The following is a 17424-nucleotide window of genomic DNA, read 5'->3' as shown; positions in this document are numbered from 1 at the left end:
TTTATATACACAATATTAGACATTACAAAAGCAAATGTAAAAAATAAAAAATAAAAATAACCCATAAATTATTAATGTATTTAACTGTTACTCATTATATACTGTGGGAAGAGGGATATGACTTTTGTTTCTATCCTGGTATATGCTGACTGTGATTTACACTTACAGTCGCTTCCACCTATGCTTCAAGTTCTTAGTTATCTGCTTTTGCCGGGTCAGCGGTTTCGTGCCTAGTAATTTTTGGTAGCTGCATGCAGATCATTGCCTAGCCATGTTATATAATCTTCAATTTTGAACAATAGCAGTTATTTTTATTTAATTCAGTAAAAAAAACTTTTTATGTTGTATGAAGAGATAAGACAGTTAAAATAGTAAATGTGAATTTATTGATAAACGTAAGTTACAAATTACAGATGGAACCCTAGTTATACAAGCTGTTAAAGACGTGATATGTATTATCTGTTGTTTAATTTCATAAACTTTGTTTGTTGTTGTTTTGGGGGACATATCCACACAAATGTAAGAGTAAAACTGTAGGAGCAACAGCACTATGGAATACAGCCTGCTGTTTTGAGAATAGTATTGAAACTTGTTTTCAGTACTGTATTCAGTTTATAGTTTTTCCTTTTTTAAAGTTTAAAAAAATGTGAAATCAATGAACTGATGTGTTTGCATGCAAATAAAAAACACCCGCTGCTTCACTTGTTTGAATCAGTTTTACATTTATTGTACTTATGTAACTTATGTTAACACAGAACCTGAGTCAACGCAGCTAGCTTTAATTCAAGCACTAAACTGTTTAAAACAATTTGATCATGAAGATCCCCGAGCAAAGGAAATAACTAAACGTTTAACTGAATTTATAGCTTTGGATGATCAACCGTTTTCAGTTGTTCAAGATAGTGGATTTCGCCGATTCATTCAATGTCTAGAGTGTCATTACACACTACCGAGTAGAAAGTATATGTTGGAGACTGCACTGCCAGAACTGTACAATGCTGTTTTTAATCGCATACATACAGACACTCATTGAAAGTGATCACGTATACGCACTAAGCTTCACGACTGATAATTGGAGCTCTGGTGTTTCAGTAATGACAGTGCTGAGTTTAACTGCCCAATGGATTGACAACGATTACAATTTACAGAATGCAGTACTCCAGGCCCATGAGTTTAGCGGCTCCCACACAGCAGAGACCATTTCAATAGGCCTTGACAAGATGTGATTGTCAGAGATAATGGAAGAAACATTGCAAAGGCAATGCTAGACTCTGGTCTATCAAGTTTGCCTTGTGTTGCACATACACTGAACCTCGTTGTGAATGAAGTGTGTTATTACAGCATAGTGTTTCCAATATACTGGCTATCAGATGAAAAATTGTTATGCATTTTAAACATTCTCCACCGGCCTAATCTTGTCTACATGGGGTGGAAGCAGAGCTTGGAGTGCATTCCAATAGATTACAACAGGACGTGAATACAAGTTGGAACAGTACTTGTTACATGTTGCTAAGCCTTTTGGAGCACAAACGTGCTCTTGCAGCTTATGCTGCGAACTATGAAGTTCCTGCAACCCTTACATTGCATCAGTGGGGGTTAATTGAAAAGGTGGTGCTAGTCCAAGCACCCTTTGAAAAACTAACATGTGAAGTAAGTCTGTCATCAGCTTGTGCTTTGGATCTCATCCCATGCATTGTGGCTTTAAAGAGACTGCTCAGCAAAGCTACAGATTTAAACAGCAGAATTAAAACCGTGAAAAACACTTTGCTGGGGGCCATGGAAATGCAGTTGGGTGAAATTGATTCGGAAACGCTGTATTGCATAGCAACCCTGCTGGATCCAAGATACAAGGACAGGTACTTTACAAATAATGAGAAAAGGCTACAATCCAAGGGAATGCTGTAGACACATCTGGAACTGCTGCAATCCAACACAAATGGCACAGACAGAACATCAACAGAGCCTACCAACAAAAACCAGGAGAAACCAGTTGCCATGACTCCAACAGTAAGCAATACCCTTTGTTCAGTGTTAGAAGAAATACTAGAGGAATGCACCGGTGCCTGGGTACAAATTGATGACAACAGAGCAACAGTGTTGTGCTACAGACCCAGACTTATCTGAGTGAGCCAACACTTCCAATAAAAAACTCCAATTTTGGAAAAAGAATGAATGCCGTTTACCAAGTTTGGCCGAAGCTGCAAGAAAGTTTTTTCTGCGCCTTGCAGCAGTGTTGACAGTGAACGTTTATGTAGTGCTGCTTCAATGTTGTGGATGAGAAGAGGAACACTTAAAAAATTGATGCTATAAATCCAATGATGAACTGTGAGTAGAACATCAATGTGATGCCCCCCCCCCCCGAAAAAAAAATATTATTATTATTATTATTATTATTATTATTATTATTATTATTATTATTATTATTATTATTATTATTATTATTATTATTATGAAATCGGAAATACAATTTTTATATAATTTTGGTTTTGCTCAAGTGATAAGTTCAAGTTGTGATGCGTAGTGTGCTTAAAAAAATACAATGTTATAATAAAATGACTTGGATCACATTATTGAGGAGTTTGGTGATAAAACGAGTGATCAAGAAAGGATTTGCACGACTATAAAGAGTTATGTGAAAAATACAATGAACAAGGGGTGGGGCCTGGCTAGAGATGTACTATTGACAGGACCTTGTAAATCTGTTTTACTCTGAAAAATATATTTTAAACAGCGCGTGTAAAATAAACAGCACATGTGAAAATAAATTGGACCTGATGCACCCGACAAGCACTGAATGGACCGCTCAGGGTTAATATAGTAAATTTAGCCCTCTTAGAATGTTCATGTACAGGTTTGGCCAGGATACAACTGACTGACACTGAACTTTCTCAGTGTCAAGTGTGTTATTCTCTTAATGAAAACAAAGACCATGGTTAACTAATTCAAAGGTAACGCTAATTCAGAGATGACCTGTCGTTGCCTGTCTCTCATCTTTACACAAACTGCAACCAGGCAACGGGCATGAGAAGCAATCTACGCTGGATATTTTTTTCAAGAGAAAGGACATGTAATTACTGTATTCACCACGTAAGTGTTTGTAGTCGTGCTATATATGCTCATTTTAAAAACATAAATGTTTAATTTTTCATTTAAATATTGTGTTTCTGCAATGCAAATGCTGGATATGATGATCATGAATAAAACTTTTCAGTTGTGTCTGATAGTATGTCTTTCATTTTCATAACAAAGCAGTTTAGAAATGTATGGGTCAAAGTGACCCACGTGGTGGTTCTAGGTAAAATCCAACGGTTCTAGTGTTAAAAGGGAGCTAAGAGATTCACCCTGTGGAAAGCTAAATGTTTTAATTGTGCTGGTTGGGGCCATATTCCTCAACATTGTCCCGATTTAAAAAAAAAAAAAATACTTGGAATGTAATTTGGTAACCACTGTTAATAACTTGTACATGGCAGACAGGCCAAGAACTGAGTATGTAATCCCTATGGAGATATGGAGTAATCAGTCAGTAGCCTTGCTAGACAGAGTTTAATTTCAGCTGACCTGGCAGGTGAATATGAACCCATAGACAAAGCAGAAGTAAGAATAATTTGCATACACAGCCACATGGGTTAACAAACTCATAGGAACCAAGGTTTTAAGAAAGGTCTTAAGTTACCATATCCTGTAGTTGTGGGATGGGACTGTACTGAGTTGGAGCAATTATTACGTGTCCAAGAGGTGTTAGTCTGTGGTGATGGCCAACCAGGGCCCTCTAGTGTGCAAGAAAGGGAATTGACAGGTATTTCCCTTTTTAGGATGAAGTTATGGGTGAACCTAGTAAAACCCATAAAACCTGTAGTCAGAAACAAGAGGTCTCAGGCTAAACCGCAGAGACTTCCAGGGGGAACGTGCACCATGAATAAAGTTCCTAGATGTATCAGGTCACCATCTAGGGAAGCAGAAAGGCCTCCAAACCCACTAGGTAGTCGGGTGGATCGTTGGGAGGCTTTAACCATATCCTACAGTGATCTAAAAAAGGAACATGTGGAGTAACCTCCAGTATGCATTTGACGTATACTGGGAAACTGGAAACAATACGACTGGTCCCCATTTTATAACCAAGAATGATTTGCTGTATTGGGTGGTTAGAATCAAAAGGTGGAGAATGGGTATAACAGCTATTGGTCCCAGGAAAATAAAAAAAAAAAATGTGGTTTTACAGTTGGCACATAGCCATTTGCTGAGGGTCCATTTGGGAGTGTGCAATACTTGATAATTAATTCTAAGAAGGTTTTTTTTTGGCCAGGCGTGTATAAGGCAGCTGTGTGCAGTCTGCCAGGGGTGGCAGCTGGTCTCTGGCCAGAAACCCCCACTTACCGGTAATCGAAGTTCCCTTTGACAGGAAAGCCATGGATTTAGCGAGACCCATAGAGAAGTCTAAAACTGAATATTTGTATATATATTGGACATAGTAGACTATGCTACACGATAGCCTGAAGCAATTCCTTTAAATCACCAATTAAAAGAGTATTGCGCAGGCGCTAGTAAAGGAAATCTTTACTGACCAAGGAACGGCATCTATGTCCACAACGATGAACCAATTGGCCCAACTATATTAAATTAAGAGGATTAAAACTTCAATTTAACACCCCCAAAAAGACGGGCTAGTAGAGAGGTTCAACAAGATGCTGAAACATATGCTCAAGAAGGTGATACAGTTTGACGGAAAGGATTGGAATTGTTTCCTAACTTACCTCATGTTTGCTGTTAGGGAGGTTCCACAGGCCTCAACAGGGTTCTCCCTGTTCGAATTAATTTTCCAAGGGGAATTCTTGACATTGTAAAACAAAGTGTTGAAAACCCAGAAGCAGCAGAAGAAAGGGTTCAATACCAGGGCCCGGATAAGGGAGTTTGCAGAAAGGGACAATGTGCTGGTGTTGCTTCCCTCCACGTGCACAATTTTTTAGCTAAATTGCAGGGACCCTACCACATGGCTAAAAGACTAAGTGAAGTGAATTATAATGTGTTTCAGCAGGTGAAAATGAAGCCCTCTCAGGTCTACCATTTAATATTTTAAAACCCTGGCGATAAAGGAACACTGGTAGCTGCAGTACAGCAGGAAGAATTGGACCTGAGTCCAGAGGTTATGGAATATGAGAGTTCCGGGGCAGTAAAAATTGGGGAACTTAACTCTTAACAGCAAGGGCAGATCCTCGATCTGACTGATAGGAAGGGGGAGTTGTTTTCAGAGTTGCCAGGGAAAACCAATTTAGTGGCGCACCAAATTATATTGCCTGCAGGTACATAAGAAACCCTATAGTATTGGTGTAGCCCGGTAGTAAAGGTTCAGGTCCCAAATAAGCCTCTGCACTAAATATGGTAAAATGAGGGTAAAAATGTTTGTTTTGTTGAGTTAAGAGTGATTTTAGAGCAATCACCCAAGTTCCAAACTTAGTGTAAATCGATATGACACCTCTAACAAAGAAAACAAGTGAAAAAAATAACCAGAAACATGTATTTTATAACTATTTATTTGAGAACTGCAAAATACAAAAGAAGGTGCACAAATCTGAACCAACAACAATTACAGTACAACGTCGCATATCCGACACCTGCAACTGGGGTATAGGAGGATATGTGAAAAAGTCAGATTTGGGAACATCTATAGAAAAAGCATTTACACATCCATAAATAGGTTAATGAACAAAAACATGCAAACTGCTTTAAAACATGGGGATTTTTTTTTTTTTTAAGTAAGCAAACAAACAAGATTAATTAGACTACAAATACACTGTTGCTATGCGGTTTGCTATAATCCATCTCCACGGAAAGCTTTAAAAAAAAAATAATACAGAACAAACGGTAAATGTACAGTAACCTGCAGCTGACGGAGTCTTTCTTTACTCTTGAAGTCCTTGCCTCCCTTGTTCTGCTTTCTTAATATCTCTGTCACAGTACTTTGTGCTCTTTCTTGATACTGCCAACAGCCGGTAAGCAGCTTGGTTTGAACATTGCTTAGGCTATTTTAAACAAACGGCTGGTAAGCATAGCGTTTATAAGCTTGCTTTGTTTATTTCAAATGCATTTAAAAGCTACAATAACACGCTGCCAATATCTGCAAGCATGCGCTCCATCATATAAACACATTGCACAAAAAGCTTTCATGACTGGTGTATTGAAACATCACTGGTACACGCATATGACTGACTAACGTACACAGCCCACCTCTCTTAAAGGGGAAGGCACCAAAAGCCTGATTGCTATAACACTTTCTTTCTGTTTCCATCGCGCAAGCTGCATTTGCTACCAATGCCATTACTCTCACTTTGAATTTTTATTTAGCAAGGTGGTTAATTGATCAGGGCGGTTATGTGACGGTCGGATATGCAACGTTCCTCTGTATAGAACAAATATAACTATGTACATGTTATTCACACATTTATCTGTAATTTCTTCTTCACTGGATTCTTCAAAATCTTCATCTAAACTACTTTCATAGCCACTGACTTCTTCCCCCATCATCTCTGCAGGTTCTTCAGGCTGCCGTAACTTTCTGTGCCTTCTGCTTTCTGCCATGATGCTCTCTCCAAGTTTGTTTTTGTGCATCTGTGTTCAAATCGTTTTCCTCCAGCTTTTAAAGAGATACTTGGCTGGTTCTGCTTTCTTTCCGATCAGAGATGATTGGGGAACACCTTCTGTTGGCTTTCTCTGCTCAGAGCCAACACATGACCTGTTAAAACAATTTCTTTTGCAATGTTACACTGAGTCTGACATCAGACTTGAACAGGATTTTTGTAATGTTGGACTAGGTCTGACAAAGGTCTGCAAAGGGTTAAGAATAAAACAGTTGTTGCAGGGCAGAGGGCAGCCATCTTAGCTAGTGGGTGAACAGCCTTTGAACCAAGATGGCCACCATTTACGCAGCCATATGATTATTGGAAGTGTGAAATGTAGCCAGGTGGTAATTGATTTATTGATTTAGCTATGTTTGTTTTTCATTGAGAGAAAGAGAGAGAGAGAGAAAACGAGAGAGCGAGTTTAAAAAACTTAACAAGGCAAATAGAATGCTACAATCAAACATTCTGTAAATAATGTATTGCCCTTTTATTTTTAAATAAAATCTTTTTTTTTTATGTTGCACATTTATAATTTTAATAACCTTAATGAAGGGGCTTTCAAACTTAGGCTACACTTGTATAAGAGTAACCTCTTTAAAGCCAAGCATTTTACGACCATTTTACTGACTTTAAAGTGCTATAAAAAATGTATTTGAGATAGTAAAAAAAAAAAAGAAAATTTGGCCACATGCTGTAAACAAACAGAGAAATGTTTGTTTAGACACTCACTGTTCCATTTTAATTATTGAGCCTTTTAACATGCATTAATTGAATTAGTATACGGAGCATTTTCAATTTGGCATATAATCAATTACAGTATTGAGCCTTGTCTATTTAACAGTTGTTATTTCAGTTCAAGTGCTGAGCTTTGTCATCAATGTTTGATGCATTGGCTTTCTCAATTCAATTTGTGTTACTTTCATCACTCATAGAGTCATACATGCACAGTTAATTATATACAATATCTTCAGGATTAATGTAATGAGGATACTGCTGGATCAGAACACTATACAATTATATTAATAAAAGATCACAATTCAAATGCAGACTTTTTTGAGTAAGAAAAGGGAAATTATATATGTGTTTGTGTATATGTATAAGGTATAAACCACAACGGGCCGTGCGGTTCCTATGAAATATACGCACGCCTGGGTGGTGATTAGGCCCACAACAAAGCCAAAGGCCTTTAACCACCTAGAAATGTGTATTTTTCATGGGAACTGCACGGCTCGAAGTGGTTTATACCACTTATGAAACGACTATTTCAAAAGTGAATTGTTGTTTGGGGGTCTGTGACAGGATGGCCTGTATTTATTTTTGATACCAAAGTATTTTTGTTTACTCCAAGAACCTTTCCCTTCCCTTCATGTATACATGTGTGCTTGTGATATGCATGAGAAATGAATTCTTACTTGTCCTTTACCCCTTTTTCCCAAATCATTACAGTGCATCCTTATTTTTGCAGGAAAATAAATAATAAAAAAAAAAAAATACACACACATATATATATATATATATATATATATATATATATATATATATATATATATATATATATATATATATATATATAACATAAGGTAAACAAATGTACCATACTAAAATTATGCCATTGAGATGTTGGAAAGTGCACAGAGGGTCAGACCCCAAGCATAAAGTGTGGAAGCACGAGCTTTGTTAATGTGAGCTGTAGTTTATTACAACCTGACAATGTCCCTAAACATGCCCAGCCACATCTGCTGTGGTGCAGCATTAGGAGAGACCCAGGAGCAGACTATAGCTTTTTTTGCAGCTGTCAGGCCTGCAAGTAGAACTTTCCATTGAGATGTGGTGAGAGAAAGAGAAGAGTTATCATTTAAAAGTAGTAGGGATCGGACAGTGAGTGTCAGATTCAAGAAAGCAAGCCTGCGTACTGCATACATGGGACCAAAGTCTAGCTACTACAGGACACTCCCAAAACATATGCAGCATGTTACCAACTGTACCAGGCCCACAGTTTATGCAGGAGGGTTGTGAGATACGTTTCATTTGGTAGCACCTGAGTGGGGTGGCATAGGCACTATGGATAACCATAAAATGTATAAATTGATGTGCTGGGTTTTTAGAGGACATAAAAGTATTTTCCCATATTGTGTGCCAGTCAGCAGAACATCCTAGGTCCCTCAGTTCCTACTCCCATAACTTACAAGCCCCAAGGATATTACATTTTTAAGATATAAAAATACATGTTGGACACAATACCACATGCGGGTTGATCTTGCTTTAACCACTTTGCCATGGGGTGCGAAGAAAGCTCTATATTCCATGGCACTCGATATGCTTGTAGTGCTGACCTAAGTCGTAAATACATAAAGTATGAGAAACCTGGGAGGGAGTAGTTGTCTTTAAGATCCTGGAATGTGCGAAGGCCAGTGTCATTACATATATCGTTAAGAGTGTGAATACCCCTAGTGGACCAGGCTGTTTAAACAAAAGGCTGAAGATTTGTTAACAATTTAGAATTATTTCAAACTGGAGAGGGTTTAGAGAAAGAGGAGGAATACCCAATATGTTTCTCTATGATAGACCATATTCTTAGTGAGTTGGATATGATAGGACCAAATCTAAGGGTAGCTGTTTTAAGTTTAATGCCAGAGTAGGGCAGATCTTGCAATCTATGTGACTTCACTAATCTTTCCTTTATCTGTCTCCAAGGTTTTATGTCTAGATGAAAAAAAGTGTAATCCTTTTCATTAGGATGGTGTATGTGTCATACGTCATAAACATTCCACTAAGGAGATATAGTCCAACCAGGTTTTCAGTGCCTTCATCTGAAAAGCACAATAGTACAGCTTCATATTGGGAAGAGACAAACCTCCAAGATCTTTGGGACGCTAAAGAGTAGTGAGACGAATATGAGGCTGTCTACCTCCCCATATGAACCTGGTTAATATTGAGTTAATTTCCTCAAAAAAGTTTTTTGAAGGAGATGGGATAGGAAGCATAAAAAACAAAAAAATTAGATGAGATAGGACATTCATTTTAACTATCGAAATTTTCCCTTCTATAGAGAGTTGGAGTGAGGACCGCCTCTGCAAGTCTGCACCTATATTCTGTTAGAGCTTGGAGTAATTGTTTTTACAGATTTGTGAAAGGTTAGGGGCAATGTCTATGCCCAGGTAAGTAAATTCACTTGTATTCCAGTTTAAAGGTAAGGAGGGGGGTAATGCCAAGCTTCTGGCTGCTGTGTTCAGAGTCAAAAGTGCAGATTTTGACCAATTCATTTTGTAGCCAGACAATCTTCCAAAATATCAAAACAAATCCATAATTTGAGGAATTGAATTTGGAACTTCACAAATTGGTACAACAAAATGTCATCCGCATAAAATGAGATATGATGTTTGGCCCCTTTGTTTACTGGAGATATTCTAGACTCTTTCCTGATGGCTTGTGCTAAGGGCTCAAGTGAGAGAGCAAACAAATAAGGGGACAGTGGGCACCCCTGTCTAGTCCCTCTCTCTAGAGGGAATGGAGCAGTACGTTGATCCCCAGTTTGAACCACTGCCATGGGAGTACTGCATAATGTTTTAATCATATTAATAGTCCAAATCCAAAGTGTCGAAGAAGCGCCCATAAGTATTCCCATTCCACTCGATCAAAAGCCTTCTTGACAGCCAGAGAAAACACAGCAGAAGGTTTAGAATCAGATTCAGCAGCCACAACCATGTGGAGTAAACGTCTAATATTATCTGAGGCCAAACGGCCTTTCAGAAACCAAGTCTGATCAAAACCAATCAAAGTGCCTACAACAGTTTCTAATCTCACAGTCAAGCTTTGGCATATAATTTAAGATCAGTGTTAGTGAGGCTTATGGGCCAGTAAGATACGGCTTCTAGAGGGTCTTTACCTTTTTTAACTAGGAGAGATATCAATGCTGTCTTCTGGTCTCTGTGGAACAAGCCTGTTTTCAGAGCAGTATTAAATGAGTCTCTAATGAGGGTGCCGACCTTGTCCCAAATTACCACCAGGAGTTCAGGTGGAAGTCCATCCAGCCCTAGAGCTTTATTTTTTTGCATAGATAAAAGGGCTACTTTTAATTCTTCAAGCGTGAGAGGAGAGTCCATATATAGACTGTTCATTGGAGAGTTTTGGCAAGTTTCATCTTTCATGAAAGCTGCAAAAGCAGTGTTCTCCATATTACATTCAGAGCTGTACAGTTGAGAATAATACATTCTAAAAGTATCACTAATTATTTTGGGATCTGAAGAGATTAACCCTGATTCTGTTTTAATAGCTGAAATAGTGGCTGGAGATTCATTATTTTTCAGTTTTGAAGAAAGTAGCTTGCTTGCTTTTTCTCCTTCCAAATAATATTATTGTCTAATGAGGTGCATTATGAATTCTGCTCTGGCTATCAATCACGTATTGAGTTCATTTTTGAGTAATGACAAACTTCCTGCTGCTTTATCAGAGAACTTGAGTTTTTTTTTCAATTACCATAATTTGATTCTCTAATGCAGGTATCTTTTTATTCCTAGAGGAATTCAAATGTGAGGCAAAGGCAGTGCAATTTCCTCTTAAGAAACATTACGTCACCTCCCATAAAATTTGTGGATTAGCGGCCGAACCTGAATTAAACTGCAGAAATTCCTTTAACCTGACATTAAACTGCTCTATAATGCTGTGTTCCTAAATAAAGTTGTGTTAAAGCGCCATCTAGTGGAGCGCTTCCCAGCCTCTGCATTTACTAAACAATGGTATAAAACGGGGCCATAGTCACAAATACACATAGAAAGAAGTTCCGTAGCGGAAATGCACTTTAAGAAAGCGGGGGAAACAAATAAATATTCAATACGAGAATACGTTTTATGTCTAGATGAAAAAAAGTGTAATCCTTTTCATTAGGATGGTGTATGCGCCATACGTCATAAACATTCCACTTGTGTATAAAATTGTTTAAATCCCACAAGGGTGTGTTTTTTGAGCCTGAGGATTGTGCAACTTTACTAGATCTGTCTAACTGAACATTACAGACTGCATTAAAATTACCACCATTCACCAGCTATTTCCAACAGTGTGTCAGCAGTATTAGTTAAAAATTGTTTGTCATGATCAGTAGGAGCATAAATCGAGGAGAAACACACTTTTGTATTATTAAGAGTAAAACGTAAATAAAAAAAAAAATGACCTGCATCATCACTTCCAGAACATTCAGTTTTCTGTCTACAAGCACCAAAATACCTATAGTTTTATTTGGCGCACAAGAATAGACTGCTATTTGAAATAATTTATTCAGAAAATGATGTATCTGACTGTTGATGGTATCTAGATGTATCTAACTGTTGTATCCTCAGTTAAAGATTTTATTTCCCCCGAGAGTGATCCTTCTATTGTCTGCTTAACATTTCTTGCAGGTTCTGTTGCTGTTGTTGCAACTCCGTTGTAATGGTGGTGTTCAGGGCCTCCTCTGTCACTGAGAGAGAATCCTTAGATTTCTTCTTAACAAGAGATTTGTATTCCTCCTCCTCTCTCCCATTCTTCGCTTGCAGTTTAGACATATTCAGACGTCGAGTTTAGCAGTCAGGGATACTTAATTAAAACGGATGGATTTGATTTGGAACCACAACAGACAGAGAGCATACTCTACCCCCGCATTCTAGCCAAGAGGTCATGTGATCTCCCGCTCTTATTTGAATTTGATCTTTTTTGCTACTGATTTTATTGTACTTCATAACTGCTATTATCTGTAATATGATACTCTGTAATGGGATATTTTGTCATGTGATACAATTGTTATAAAATATCACAGTAGAAAGTAAGACAGGGTCTAGATAAGGGAGGCTGCTAAGAAATAAAAAAGAAGAAGAAGAAGAAGAAGAAGAAGAAGAAGAAGAAGAAGAAGAAGAAGAAGAAGAATATGGTTAACTTTAAATGTAGTATCTGGCCAAAATTATTTTTGATAATGCTATTGAAGTATTTTTGTATGTTTTCTTTTTCTTTTTTTTTTTTTATGAGAGTCCTCTTATGGGAAATATATTCTTTATATAAGGGCCTGAAAATGCTCAGGGTTTAGTTGAGTGCTAACCTTGAAAGTGGATGCTGGAGAGACATGGCATATTCTTGCTGTAGCCTTGCTTTGTTTTTCTTTTGTTTCCTTTAAATATTTTTTTTAATTTTGCACTTTAATTCTGGTGTGTATCATCCTTTTGGCAAGCTGGATCCAGTCACAGCCCATTGACAGGGATGAAGAATAATTAAAACAAAACACAATACAAAAAAAACAATACACTTGTATTATGTCTACATCTGCAGTGTTATATATTCCCAAAAGAGCAAAACATTTAATTTGTATTCAATAATTTATTTAAAGTTTTATTTGTTAAAAATAAACTACATATTTCTATTTATTGTGAATTTCTGCACTGAAAGCGGCATCTCATAAGTACAGGGCAGAGCGCAAGCTGGTGAAGTATTTTTCTGGGGGGAGTTTCTCGAAACTAAGGAAGGAAATGGAGCAGCTGCAATGGAGGTTTGGGTCGGATTAGAGGTGAGCTTGAGTATAAAATTGAACTTCGCTGTTTTCTATTTTGCAGTGTTGGAGTCTAGTAGCTTAGCAAACTGCTTTCAGATTGATGTTCAGTTACAGACATTATTTCCCTTGATGTCAGCCTAGCTTCTGAAAGTAGGTGCACTGCTGTACTGTTCAAGCAGTGTTGCAGATCTTTTGTTGCTTAGTTTAGGCATCATTTCACATAGGAAATGTATTCCTATCGGTTCACGAGAGTATCAGTAGGGTCTAGTGTTAAGAATTTGCTGAGGAGCTCTGAGTGGGTGTAGATAACAGGCTGTTACATCGGGAGGGCATTTTAACAAATACCTTTGTAAGCTCTGCACAGGACAAATGGGGTCTCCATGTTAAAAAAAACTGGCAACCAGAATACTGGTCATCCGTTGAACTTTTGCAGTGGCATAAAATTCCTTCAGAAAGTTTTTGGGGTTCTTATTTCAAATTAATGGGATTGCAGTCCAAATAATAAGCACACGTTATCCGCCCCACTGTAATACTAGCCATGGTTACCAGTCCGGGTGTGTGAAGTAGTGCTCATGGTGGGTGATAACAATTATTTATAGTGACTGTGGTGAAGTGTTGATCCAGCTTTGTGCTGGCCCAAGGCGACAGCTCCGGATACGTGTTAGCCGTCTGGTGGTTTACAAACACAGACCATTACTAATAGACACAAACAAACAAAACACTCACGAATATTCTTTATACAAAGGTTTCTTTTCAACAGTGGTTACTGCGTCTGTCACGGTCCTTCAAGTTCAATTTCACCAACCAAGAGTAGATTGCGATTCTCCGCCCCTTTTATTCTGTCACGCATGACCTCTTGGTAAACGAGTGCAGTGGTCTCTACAATCTGCAGCTGCTACGTTGTTTCCCTTCCGGGTCAATATGTTCTTGCAACAAAGTCTTGCCTTCTTCCAGACTGATCGACTTCCCGACCCTGGGAAAGAACTGTCAGGCCAGCCCGTCCAAAGGACTCTACTTTCGCTGCTTAGCGCCCTCACAGGTCGAGAGGGAGATTTGCAACCAAGTTCATTATATTTCTGTCACACTACTGTTGACAGTTTCTGTAGCAGTTGTTTCCTGTGAGTCCCCTGTTTTGACAAAAGTGATCTGTTTTCACTACGACATAGTTAAGAGATCGTAAAGTAGCGGTGTTTATATAATTTATTTTACCCACCTTAGAATACACTCGCCGGTGTGTACACTATATATATATATATATATATATATATATTATATATATATAGATATATATATATATATATATATATGCATGGTCATGTGATGTTGTTGGGATGGATACCGACAGTTGGAGCCTTGTCACATATTCAAAATTACTGCATGCCTCACTTCTCCACCCTCACCCCGCAGTGGTAGAACGTCCTTCTTATGGATGTCAGGACTGCCCAGTCCCTGACCACCTTCCGGCGCCTCCTCAAGACACACCTCTTCACACAACACCAGTAAAACTCAACTCTGGACAGTACAGCACTCCGCCTTAAGGCACTTCAGCTTGCATTTATCTGCTCCCTATTTCACTGTATTTATTCTTGCACCCAGTCTGTTATATTTTGTATTTCACCTGCACTCATATCTAACCCTGATGTAACTATTAATACTGTTGCCTGCTCTTGAACTGCCCTGATATCAGATCGTTCTGTGTTTTGAATTTGCTCTTATTAGGACTGAAGTCATTGTATTTTGTATCTTGATTTTAATTGTACTGTAATTCATGATATGTATTTTTGTCTACAACTATAATTCGCCCTGGGTAAGGGTGTCTGCTAATAAATAATACCCAAATAAACTGCAGTCTATTTCACTCTGTTACTCCCCACAAGTATAATACTGGTTTAATCCTGAACTTGAATGCCTACAGGGACTGATATACTGAGATTGGAAGCAAGTTGGAGTCTCTCTTTCATCAAGCAGCACTGTTGAGTGAGGACAGCAACATCGAGGTTACACTCTTTACTGCTATTTCAGTATACAATGTAGGATACCAGTGAACACTAACCGTGTCAGCTAAAAGTATTTTTGTGGTTGACATCCGCCAATACAGACCCTACATTAATCACCTAAAATCACTAAAATCCTCAGGCTAAGCCTAAACATATTTTAAGTTAAATAAACGCAAAGTAGCATGTTTTCATTTTTCTGATATTTAATTAATTACACGTAATGGTTAACTTTTGAAGCCTTTACAACCCTTAAAATAAAATAAATAATAACAAAAACAGTCAGTGAACATGTTTGCCTGTCTTTGAACTAGATTCAGTGGATGCAGAGATGTAGTTTCCTCCCAGAAAGAGTATGTAATAACCTTACCCAAAAAAATGGAAGTCTGAAAGGCTGAAAAGCATTTTATGCTGCCTATTGAGTTCAAAATGTCAATAAAAAATGTAATATGATAGTAAATATTTATGGAACCAGCTGTGTTGTTTAATAAAGTGCAAACACTTAATATGTGTGGTAAATAATTGGATATGTAAGCAGTTATGTGGATTTAAATTGTCCAGTCAAAAGAGCTTTGCCAGTAATAAATTACCATGTGGTAAACAGGTACAGTGTATAACTTAACACCTCATATCTTTTTATCCACAATCAAATTCTTATCGCTTCTTAAAAATGCTGAGACAAGAGTAAGTAATCACATAAATACAAGAGTGTGCTTCAGGTACAACCTTGGCATGTGTTTAAATACAAGATTTTGGATATTGGCAAGATTCTCAAAGCTATTTACACTCCAGATGCCTTTTAGCAAGTTTGTTTTAACGAAATTACAATACTAAAACTAATAAGAAATAAATTCAGACAAGTGGTAATTCACAAGGTTATTCTTCCACTTTAAGACCTCATGCTGGCTAATGCTTTGAACAATAATGTCTAACTAAAGGCTGAATACAGTGGTACGTGTGACTCTATAATCTCCCAGTTCTTGCATGTTAGTCTCTTGCCCAAAAAGGCTGTGAACTGTCAAAACCCAGGAAAGCCTGTTCAAGTTAATACCTGTAGTGTAGTCAAGTAAAAAGAGTGACAGAGCTATTGATGGCTATTTTACTGTATCTCATTTGTTTTATATTTTAAAAACCCAGGTAGAGCAATATGCAGGTTAATTGTTTCATATTAATTGTCAGTAACCCCTTACCACTTTTTACAATAATGTTGTACCGAAACACCTACTGAAAACTGAAAAAAACAATCTAGAGTATGTATTATATCTTGAAAAGGTACCCAAGGGACCTGTGTTTCTGTCTTCATGCTACAATATTAAGTGTGGTTTCACTCATGCGCACAATTATACTCTGTAATAGGGCGACACCTTTAAAATGCGCATTCAGATATATCTGGAATCATGAACATAATTTATATGTACTTCAGTGGTTTAAAGAATTAATGATAGAAGGCAGCTAAGCTTTGTGTATAATATATATATATATATATATATATATATATATATATATACACACACACACACACACACACACACACACACACACACAGTACTGTGCAAAAGTTTTAGGCAGGTGTGAAAAAATGCTGTAAAGTAAGAATGCTTTCAAAAATAGATATGTTAATAGTTTATATTTATCAACTGACAAAATGCAAAGTGAGTGAACAGAAGAAAAATCTACATCAAATCCATATTTGGTGTGACCACCCTTTGCCTTCAAAACAGCATCAACATGTCTATTTTTGAAAGCATTCTTACTTTACAGCATTTTTTCACACCTGCCTAAAACTTTTGCACAGTACTGTATATGGTGACCATATTTCCCTAAACTGAAAATGAGACATCAGGTAAAAGATGGCCAGTGCTCAGGGTCGTTCACTTACAGTACACAAAAAAGATAAGGCAGTTTTGTGTATTTTATATAAATAGTCATGTATTTTATAATTTCATATATTTGACTTACAATTCAGTAGTTACTGTCATTGTTCCTTGTCCTGCTGCTGTCCTTCAAGGTGTGAAGCTGCTTGATACCAGTATTTCTGAGGATTTGCTTGTCTTTCAGCAGCTTGTCCTAGAATGCAGTACATTTCAGAGAAAGTCTAGATCTGCATATTTACTGCATTATGGTCCATCTCTTGAAAAATCTTCTGCCACCTTTCGATGACGGGCGTTCTCAAACAGTTCCAGTCTGAAAGACAACTGGAGACAATTGATTTTGCACTGGACCACTCTAAAGAGACAATTCTCATCCAGCATACTTAAGGTGGGAATTCAGGTGTGGCATGCAGTGAGGCTGTCTTGCATTTGCT

The 17424-nt window shown here is 37.6% G+C and overlaps 1 long non-coding RNA gene across 2 annotated transcripts in view; it reads right to left on the bottom strand.

Moving 5' to 3' along the window:
* LOC121314904 overlaps positions 1-17191 on the bottom strand; it is a 76763-nt gene extending 59572 nt beyond the window's left edge. For both annotated transcript variants that reach the window (XR_005950171.1, XR_005950172.1), the window contains exon 1: positions 17079-17191. This is a non-coding gene — a long non-coding RNA (uncharacterized LOC121314904). The remainder of the gene's footprint in view (positions 1-17078) is intronic.
* Between the last annotated feature and the right edge of the window lie 233 nt (positions 17192-17424).

This window comes from Polyodon spathula, chromosome 4 (assembly GCF_017654505.1).
Source record: "Polyodon spathula isolate WHYD16114869_AA chromosome 4, ASM1765450v1, whole genome shotgun sequence".
Lineage (NCBI taxonomy): Eukaryota > Metazoa > Chordata > Actinopteri > Acipenseriformes > Polyodontidae > Polyodon > Polyodon spathula.
Note: the sequence above shows the minus strand (reverse complement) of the source record. Positions and strands in the feature narration are given on the sequence as shown.